We start from the raw sequence: 12,212 nt of genomic DNA, 5'->3' as shown, positions 1-12,212 counted from the left end.
CAGAAAAAAAAAAATATATATATATATATATATATATATATATATATATATATATATATATATATATATTCTTAGCAAAGAGGAAATTTTCCTGAAAAATTGAGTCTGACAATACAATTGCTTTTAATAACGTGGATATTCAATTCGTGTATGAGAAAAGACTTCCAAAAAATGGCAATATATTGTGGTGGAGAAGATTTAAGTTATGATAGTACTGACATTTAAGTTGTGTAAATATTATATGACTGCAGCAATGACGTGCCGTCATCAATTTTACACGGAAGGAAATAATTATCAAGGATCAGTGCGTAACGTGATTCCGTCGCCTATTGTCATGTTATCTATTGGAGGTTCCTGGAATTCAAATTCCCGTTTCGATTTTTCTCCTTATTCTTTTTGATCTTTCTCTTATTCCTCAGCGACGCAGCTTATTTTGTAAACTCAGTGATTAATTTTTTTATCAGCTATTTGGTCATGTATAATAATCAGAATTTCATGTTGATGTAGTTTATATTATAGAGGTAGTGTTTCAATTCATATTTAAAATATCTTTTTTTATTTTGTGATTTCTTGTAATAAATAAAAACTTTTTATATACTATGTTTAAGATGAAGTTAACAATTATTATATTTTATATGTCTAATTTAAAAATTTTCTTTCTTACCTTTCTTGTCTTTTAATTTAATTACTCTTATAAAATCGAAATATAAGTACATTCAAAATACAATACCAATAATAAATTGTCGCAATGTTATTTCAAACTCATCAATTGTTATTGAGCATTTTTATAAGCTTTTGTTATTTATTTTGCGCAATAAATTATTTTAATAAATTATATTATACTTAAAATTAGCATATTTCAAAATGTGAATAAAATTAATTTAAAATAAAGTAATTTGTTCTATTATTAATATTTCATATCAATGAAATATATATATATATACTCAAATTATAGTTAAAAAATTTGTCATTGATAATTAATTGTAGAAATAAAATGTTTACAGTTGATGAAGCCAGGTAGCTTAATTCTTTCAAAGTTGTACATCAAAGAATGATAAATAAGAAATAAGTATGTTTTTATAAGAATATCATACCACGACATATATCTATCGATTAAAAAAGAAATGCTTTAAAAAATGAAAAAGAATATTAATGAATGTGTGTAGTTTTCTGTAGAATTATGTCAGTTTCTAATGTGTAATGTAAACACATAACTGTGCGCAAAGCTAACATTAATTCCTAGTACAGATAACACTCCATGTTTCTATCAATATGGTTTCGTTAATGTATTTCATGCATTATAAAATTTGTTTGTTTGTTAACTTCCAAATAAAAAAAGTTTTTACGCATATATTCTATATATTTTGTGCTCTTTGATTAAATATATATAATTTATGTTGTACGTGTTAACTTACTACCTAGAACGCTTAATTGTTTAATTGTTTAATTATTAGTTTTATTCTCTTAATATTTACTTTATTAGCAATTATACTTATAAATTTAAAATATGATAAAATGAAATTTGGGCCATAATTGAAATTTATCGTATTTATTCACCTGAGAAAAAGTTATTTTCAATCAACAACAGGTAAACTAGAATCTTTTTTCTGCAGTCTTTTCACACCTTTTGTACTTATAGTATACATATTTTTCAAGTTTCTACACGTTATGTATTGCCTATTATTTTCATTATTTACTTATATAAATAGATTATTTAATCTTTAATTTTATGTATCAATTTAATCTATTTTAACATTTGAATTTCTACCGAGACAGAAAAAGTATGCTCGTGTACTACCTTCACGATAGGTATTTGGGACATTCATTGGAGTGTCGTCACGGTACTCTTAGTCATTCTTTAGACGATCCGTTATTAATGAAACTTTCCTTGCGACATCGTGTCGTGTCACGTAAAAGCAAGAACATCTTAATATTAATTCCTTTATGCATATATAAATATAGGTATAAAAATTTGAATTTTATATTAATATTGATATAAAAGTAGAAATTAAAAATTATAATTTAAAACGTAAGCATTGTTATATGAATCTAGTTCGGTTATATATTTCTATTGAGGCCATATATTTATATCAGTCATATATGTACAAAAAGTATATATATAATATGTAGCTCTTCGAAATGTTAAGTGAACTTTGCATTTTACTTTCAAATTATCCTGATTGAAGTTAAATATCCATTTACCTTTTTGAATGATGTCATATTATATGTTGCAAAAACTTTAGGTTTTGAAGTCAATCATTATTTTAGTAATCTTTCTAAATAATCGAGACTCCTTAAAGAGCTCAATATAATAATAAGCAAAAGTTTTTTCACGGTAATTTATATATTAATATAAATTTTAATATAATCTAAACAAAAAGATAATTTTCATTTTATTCTAAAATATTAAATATGCAACAACAATTAAAATACTTTTTTTCTTAATACTAGCAATATTGTATAATAATTATTTTATTTAAAGATTTTGCGTTATAGTTTTTCAATACTTATAAGAATTAATGCTGATATATATATTAATGAATTAATAAATAATTAAATTTACTCAGATAAAGATGAATTTGTAATGAATTAATAGGAATTTATTGTATGCTTTATATTATATCATTAAATATAATTTCATTTTCACTTCATTCAATTTTATTACTATTTTTTTAATAAATTGGTTTTTGTTTCCGCCTTTATGATAAAGATACCACAAAATATAAATGATTAATTTAGATCTAGTACTTTTAATTGTATTATTGATTGATTTCAATTTTTTTCTTTTTATTTAATTTCCAAGTTTTAATTTGAAGTATTATTTTAGTCTAGAATATTTTTAATTACATTAAAATATAAGTAAACAAATAAATATAAATATATATTTCAAACATCGCATTAATATAGATGTCTACTATGTTACAAAATATCTTATGTATAATTCGGAATTTATAATTTGAAAAATATCGATATATTAATTTAAAGTAATAGATATCACTATTATTTCATAACAGTTTATTATTTCATAATTATAGTATTATTTCATAACAAATATTAGCATTTTTAAAAATTTGATTATAAATTAAATTAACGTATGCTATTTTTTATAATAATAAATGTGGATCGTATAAATAAAAATTAACAAGTTTTACTTTTAATTCTATAAACTATGAAAATGTAATTTTTTAAATATAATTAATATAATCCTTTATAATTTAATTTTTATATAATAATATAGTTATTATTTACATAATAACAGAAATAATTATTTCAGATTATTTTACACGTGTATTTGAATTTTATAAACATCATTATTTTTAAAATATATTTAGTCTTTTCTTCGTATATTCTAAAATATTAAAAAATTAAATCATACATTATTTTCAATTATTTACACCTTATACATTAAGAAAGATAAATAATCAAAAAATGTATCATTGAGTTATTATAATTTCCCAATTTTCAACTTTATAAATTCCTTTGTAAATTAATAATAATTTAATAATATTTTTATATTACTACAGTATGTACTATTTCAATTTACAATTCTAATAATTGCAAAATTATAAATAGTCGATAATGATGTTTTTTATATTGTATTATAGTGTATTATAATATCTTTATTACTACTATTATAGCACCTTAGTAAAAAATTTATATATGAATATGTAAAATTTTATGTTTATAAATAAAATATAATGATTATATAATAAAAAAATTAAATTTTTTATTAAGTTGTTGGTATGAAAATACTTTTGTGAATAAAAATGAATATAAGTATAATTATTAAATTTTTAAATATAATACAATTAAAATAATAACTTTTCAATGCCTATTAATTTTCTTTAGTTTCCTGAATAATATTAAATTTATTCAATATTTAATATTTCAATTTATATTATAATATATAATAATAAAATAATTTATATAATAATTAAAATGTACATAATACTTCGTCAATATTAACATCTGTATCTTCTTCGTCACAATGTACTTCATTTTATGTGAAATACAAAATAAAGTGGCGAAACAAGAAAAGCCAACGTATGCATTGGATTGCAGCTTATATATATATATATATATATATATATATATATATATATATAGAGAGAGAGAGAGAGAGAGAGAGAGAAAGAGAAGGATTAAGACACCACTGCAGTTAGTTCTATTCTTTCTTAAACGCAGCTTAAGCGCTTAAACGCATACTTTAACCTCGCGCCTTTTTTTTTCTCACTTCCTTTTCTTGTTTTCATTCGCTCTCCGCTCTCTTTTTCTATAGTCCGGCGCCGGTTTGTTCTAAGTTAAGTAAATTTAATTTAGTTAAATTAATAACTGAAAAAAGTTTATACAGTGCTTACATATTCTTTTGGCTGTACATCATTATTTTATAATAATGGAAAGTAATTATTAGATAGATATTGGTGTCCAATGCCAATAAATATTGATTGTAAAATTTTATTGGCTTAATTTTTCTTTCTTCTGACTTATATTTTAATTTATTTAGATGTCTTGGAATAAAAATCAGAGAAATAATTGTGTTAACAACATGCTAATAGGAATCTTTTTAATAATATCAAAATCAATAGAATCCTTCAGCCTGAATGAATTATACTTTAAAACGTAAACGGCATTTTATGTTTTAAAATCTATTTATATTTTATTTAATTATTAAACAATTTATTTTTTATTTTTAAACTTCAACATTATTGGTAAAACTCTATGTTACGTTTTATATCAAGTGGTTCTCTTTAAGAAGTTTTGGTAAATTAGTAATAACGAAAAATGAAGATATTAAGATACATTGTTATAAATTATAATATATTTGAAATTTTAAACTTTCTTGTATCTAATTATGCACTAATAACATTTTCTTTTATTAATAAATACTAGTAAGATGTATTGATATTTAAAAATATTTTTATTAGATGTTTTATTAGATTAATTAAAAACAATTAAATAACAATGTAAAAATGAAAAGTTTCAAACATATTATCATGCAAATTAAAATAATTAATAGTCTTAAAAGTTAAGTTCCAGAAGAATGAATTTCTAAAATCATAGTCGAATTTCATCAATAAATTTAATTTAATTTAAGTTTATTTCCAAAGATAAATAGAATTACATATACTTCGTAACATACATAAATTAATAAATTAAAAATAAGTTCATAAAATTTTCATAATTTTTTCTGAAAAAGTAAGATGTTTACTTTTTTTATAATACTATTTAAAATAAAATACACACTTATTTGTAATAAAATATTATAAAGTCAGCGGATAATACATTATTTTTAGCAGTCATTCGTGTTTAATTTATTTTAAATAAAAACAATAAATGATATTGTAAGTTCACAATTTTCATAGTAAGTAATTCTCAGTAAGTTCATATAATATAAATTGAAAATAAAATTTTAGCTATGCAGTCTGAAATGTCATATTTTTCTACAAAATAATGGTATTTATAAAATAAATAATTTACAAGGAATTAAAAATAGTAACTAAGCAATACATCATTGTTCTCTAAAAATAATTGTATTTATTATTATGATAATACAACTTTGAAAAATTTATATATTAATAATATTTACATTAAATGAAATTTATATAAAAGAAACATATAAGGGATGTTTCATTAAAAAAAAAAAATTATTATAAATTACTCTGTAGTATCTTTTATTACATAGATTTCAAGTAAGATTAATATTCAGATAATAATATATAAATATATTTATAATATTTAAAAAAATTGTATTAAAATATTTATGAATTTAAATAAATTCAATATAAATAAATTATTTATTATATATTCAATACAAGTTACACACGTTTGTATTGATTTGAAAAATGAATATGAAAAAATTTTTTGTCGGAATCTTTATAATATTCAATTTTAAACATTATCTTAGTATTGTAGTTTTGAAAAATAAATACATTGTTAATGAAATATAATTCTTACTTAGTTTTATGTTTATATATATAATATAAATAATATTTTAATTCTTAAGAAATGACCTGTAATATTTCAGTATTTTTAAGATAATGATGCATTCTTAAGAAATATTATGTAATCTCTAATTCATAATGGCACGAAATGTTTCAATTTTAAATGCATTTGTTGAATTTATAAATCCTATTAAAATAAAACAAAACTAAACTTCGAACTTTAGAATATTTTTCATATTATGAATTATATCCAGAGATAGTTATTGCATTAGAACTTATTAAAACCTAAGTATGTATAATATTTTATATAATTTTATCTCCAATTGTATGTATTTTAGATATTGTATCTACAAACAATGTGTTACTAAGTTATATATATATTTTTTTTTATTATATAAAATATTAATTATTCTGTGTTCAAAGAAATATTCTATCCAGGTATGAAGGTAATGATAGTAACTATTATTAAATTATTACTATACTAACCATTTAGTAGTGTCAATAAATTTATGTGGTACTAATTATAAAATACTTAGTAAATTTGATAACATATTAATAATGATTTTAAAAAACATTTTGGCGTAATTTCTCTGTTAATATATATTATTACAAAAAAGAAGAAAACTTAAAAGCAAATTATTTAAAATGTTTAAAATTTAATTATTTTTTAATAAAATTTGCATAATAAGTTTCAAAATCCAAGAACAAATGAATGGAGAAAATCAGAATATCTCGGCAATACACAAATTAGTTTGTCACCAAAATAAACATTTAAAAGTATATTTTATCATTGTGAACCATCTACTTTTTCTCATGTTCATAACTTATATATTTCTTCATCTTTTCCCTGTTGTACCTTTTTATATATATATATATATATATATATATATATATAGAGAGAGAGAGAGAGTGTGTGTGTGTGTATGTGGGTTGGAGAGGGAGAAAGAGCGACAGAGAGAGAGAGAGTGTGTGTGTGTGTATGTGGGTTGGAGAGGGAGAAAGAGCGACAGAGAGAGAGAGAGTGCGGGAGAGGGAGGGACAGAGAGAGAGTATGACAAAAATACTGTTAAATGTAATCAAATTAATTCATTCAATTATATTGGAATATAAAATATAATGATAAGTTTAATTTCGATAGTTTTTTTATATGTATGTATGTATATAAGTATATTTAGGTGCATTAATAGATTTTAGCAAACAATTAATTATCATTCAAAATTTAAGTCACCTAATAATGGTATGTACATCTTTACTAAATCACAACTACAAATCTAGAAAACACTAAATTCGATTTAAATTTGATTGGTGTATTCTAATTTAAACTTAAATAACATTCTTTTAACTTTGCAATTTTATTTTAATTTATATTTAAAAATAAATATTTTACTTTGTCAGCAAGGTTATTATTATTAAGATACACAAATGCAAGTCGTGTAATATATATATTTTTATTTAATATTAATACATTAATTTTTCAACGTATATCTTATTATTTGAATCTTAAACATTTGAAAATATTAAATTCATATTCTTGTGGAACTAATAAAAATGAGCAAAAGTATTTATAATTTAAAAAATTATTATTAAAATTTGTTATTGATTTATAATTATTATTTATACTAATAATACTTACATGTATATATTTTTAGCACATTACATATTATCGAAATAAAGGATAATGATTTTTTCTTACACCAAGATTTATGGATCATTATGCATCGATAAAATTTTATTATTATATATAGAAACTAACAAAATAAGTATATTAAAATTATGCTTTAATTCGATTTGTTTATTGTTAATTATAGTATTAAAAAAAATAAAATGCAGAATAACAAAGTTATAAAACTTTGATTAAAAATTATGCAAATCAATAGAATTCTAATTAAAGCGACGAATTTTTTTGTTCTTACTTTCTGCCTTATAATCAGGAATGGTTTCTTCTTCATTAATAATTTTTGGAATCAACAATTCATCTTTAAAAGTTATTTATATACTTTGAAGTCGAAATGTTTAAATATAAAATTTCATTTACATAACTTTTAAAACATATTCTTTAATTATTTTAATATAATTATAAAGTCTTCTATTTGAAAAAAATGGATAATATATCAATGATTTATGACTTAATCAAACAGACAAGTTTTAATTAATATATATGTTATAAGTTAAGTATTAATTGCTATTTAAAAATATCAGAAAAATAAGTAGTATATTTTTAGCGAATAAAAATACTTAAATTAAAAAAAGCTTTTATTGTAATATCAAATATAATGATGGGATTTATACCTTATTTGTTTAATACCTTATTTCTACTCACTTATCGATTAAAATTAATTTCATAGCAATTTTAAATATGTTTTTAAATAAATATAAATAGTTAAAAGTGTAAGAATTTATTGTTAAATAATATATATATATATATATAAATGAATTTTGATCCATGATATAATATCTATGAAACTTATTCAATTTATTTCTGTTATATTGGTGTTATAATATTTGTATTGTTTTAATGTTTTAATTGGTTTTGTTTTGATGTGTATGTGCGTTTGTATATTTTTATCTATGTTTGTTTTAATTGTTTTAATTTTATGTTTTAATATTAAGTGTGTTTTTTTCAGTTTGTTGTGTTTTCAATTGAATTTATATAATAATTATATCTTGCAGAGTTATTAAGACAAGAATTATTAGAGGAGATAATCAGAGTAGTAGTGAACTGGTTGCTCTTCAACTCATCCGCTTCTAAATTCTCTGATTACTTTTTAGTATGTTCGATTGAAATTTCAACTAAGTCACTAAATAAATACAGCTTTTTCTTTTCCATATAGGTACAAAGTGGAACTTTACTAAGCGAGCAATTCCATGAAATAATAAAGAGAAAACAAGTAAAAAAAGTGGTCGCAAAAGTATCACATAGGTCCTCTTACCACTAGCGATCTGTTGGTGCGTCTGCATAGAGTTGCTGGCAAAACTTATGAGCGTAAGTAGCGTCATGGCCAGTGCTATCCATACTTCCTGCATTAGCATCATTCTACTGCATTATCTTCCTCCCAGTCTCAACACTGAAGAATACACAACACCGTAATGAATAGTACACTGCGCCTTCACTTTCTCACTACTTCAGTGGTCGTTGCCCTCTAAATGTGGATGACTTCAGAATTGGCTAAGAATATGAGTGTTGGAGGCTGGGCACAATGACAGCCCTCGTACTTGAATCAAGAGAAACCAGTTCATACCTGACCTAAGGGCGCGATTGGCCGTGCTCGTCGTCACTTATTTGTGTTTTCAAAAAGCTGGTAAGCCGAGTATGTATTCACACTAAGAACTACTTAACGATTCCGACGCTCAAGAGAGAGTGCCAGAGGAACCCGTACACTAGCTTGGCGAACCTGCTGCCGTGCCGCCATCGTTCACCTGGGCCTTCTCCATCTCCTTTTTATACTCTTTCTTCTTCGACGTTGCTTGGTTACCGTTGGTCCCCTTCTCCTTTTTATATTATCAATCTTTTCTTTGATTCCTGCAAGTGCTGGACACGAACAATTTGAACAATTTTCTTCATGTTAAGCGACTCACTGTGAATGAAAAAGAACGAGAGACAGAGAGACAGCATAGAGAGAGAGAGAGAGACAGATAGACAGACAAACAGGCAGATAGATAGAGAGAGAGAGAGAGAGAGAGAAAGAGAGAAAATTAATATAATCTATTATTAAAAATTGTCATATTTAACTTATAGTAGTCTCGATACTTCACGATTTAATTATTATAATGTAAGAGGATTATGTTTATTTTATACACAATTTTTATTTTTAAATAAACAGAAAGTTGATTTATGTTTGGTTAATGTAGAAACGAGTTAAGAAATGCACTATGAATATAAACGAACTTGACTTATTGATATGGGTTTAAAAATTATATGAATTTTATTTTTAAATTACGCTATTTCATTTAATTCAATTGTCATTTGTTTAAAAAATAAAAGGATTACATAAAAATATGTTGTATGACATAATATTTTGTAAACAATGTTGTATTAGAATTTTAATTACAATATGCTTTAGACTTTATAAAATAATATTTTATAAAATAATATTTACTATAAGAGTTTTACAAATTAAATGGCCCATTTAGAAATTAAATTATCAATGCGAAATAATTAAAAATTGCAAATAAGATCTTTAGAAGAGATATCTGAATATAATATTGTGGTACAACAAATCATAAAATTAAATTTTGAAACATCCGAATAAAAATTAGGATATTAAAATCATTAAATGACAATTTACATATAATTAGATAAATTTATATTTAAAACATGGGAAACAACAGTGTCCATTACAGAAATGCTAAAAGTAGACAATTTCTTTGTTGAAAAAAACGTAAATTAATATTAGAAGATACTATTCGTAAGAGCAATTTTCTATTAATAATTATTAAAAATGTTATATAATACTACTTTTTTATTACAATTCTATTAATTAATCATCATTTTTAAGTTTGTAAGTATTTGATTAGTTTTAAAGTTTACGTTATTTGACTATATTAATTTTTTAATTAAAAATATAGCCTATAATCAAGAGAAATAAAAATTGAATGCAGAATACATACTTTTAGTTTAGCTACATAGCTTAAAAATAATATGTAAAAATTTGGTACATATATAGATGCAATTGATTTATCATTATAAAAAACCTTCTAATAAATTCTCTTTTCCAGGTATGCACATATTTGGATAATCATGTATTATAATAGTTTCAAATATTAGGTTTCTAATACAATCTCATAAAATTTAATATTTGACAAATTTATATAACTATATTTTTTTGAACGTTAACGATTTTATATTTCTAATTTGATAAAATATTCTAACTTCATAATAAAAAAAATTTTAATTGGAAATTTATTTTTAGAAGTAAAATACTAGTTATATAGATTTTAAAATTGCCACAAATCACACAATAAATAAAATTTACACAAATAAATTTTTATACGTAGGATTTCATTATTTTGTTTATTATAATTAAGTTTAAGATTTAATTTATAAAAAATATTTACAAAGGATGAATGTCATAATATATTGATGCATTATTTATATATTAAAAGGTAAATCTCTATTTTGCATTCATCTATATAAGTATTTATAAATATAAAAGGTTAAAAATAAATACAAACGTGTTCGATTTTTAGGGCTTAGTTTATGGCTCGAACTGCCAATTCAATAGTTCAGTGGATTTGTCTCTCGGCAGGATAACTTAAAAGGAAATAATAAGTGAAAGGGCTGAAAAATATTATGTATTATGTATTTTTAGTAAAAACAATGTTTATTATTTGTTAATAATTATAATAGTAATATTGCAATTATAATAGTAATATACAATGTAAATAATTATAATAGTAATATTGCAATGTTGTCGAGAAAGGATTATTCTATAGTAGTAATGAGGGTGTGTCCTTGTATTCTTGATTGTCGTAGATTCTATAGATATGACTGTATCTTGAAGTTGAGGTAATGCTGGTGTTGTAAATATCAGCAGGTGTAGTCAATCATGCTCATGAGGTAGCATGAGAAGATGGTGTTTGAATCAAGTATGCTTGATAGATGGAATAACTATACTTGGTAGAGTGTAAGACGTTTTGATGGAAATTGGTGCGTAATCAATTATGTCTTTAGTTATAATGGGAGCAGTAGAAAAGACTAGTCACAGGCAAGAGTCATAAATGACAATCCTTCGAGCTTTGAAGGACTTGATGAAATGTATTTATAGTCGATTATTCGATATATTGTTGTCTGGCCTTGACAATGTGCTTGACGAATTGTGTCACTTGTGTCGACTCTTATGGGCCTGTACGGTTTTGAAGTGTTAGTTCGAGAGAGCGTAAGTTTAGTCGTGTGACTAGCTTATGTAATAATATAAAGAGATGTACCTTGTAAACTGCCGACAAGGTGTGTTGATTTACTGCGTAGCTGATGTCCCTTTTGATTACGATTCCAATTGCCTTCACTGTAAAATCACTACTTAATCTGCTGATTTCCTTATATTTTTATATCCTTATATCCTTGTATTTTTACCTTGGTTGTCGTATATGCGGTCACGTGTCATCGTCACAATATATTAAAGCATTGAGTGATTGTTGAGTGAACAGTTGAGTGAACGCGAGGTAAAATTACAATGAACCTATGTGCCCTTTGAATACGCGCACGAACCGAAGGCTTGATTATTTTGTAGCGGCTCTGCTGAAAATACCGACTGTTCCATAGTGGTCCTTGTG

Source organism: Ceratosolen solmsi, unplaced genomic scaffold (assembly GCF_000503995.2).
Source record: "Ceratosolen solmsi marchali unplaced genomic scaffold, CerSol_1.0 scaffold7, whole genome shotgun sequence".
Classification (NCBI taxonomy): Eukaryota; Metazoa; Arthropoda; class Insecta; order Hymenoptera; family Agaonidae; genus Ceratosolen; species Ceratosolen solmsi.
This window is presented reverse-complemented; position numbering follows the sequence as displayed.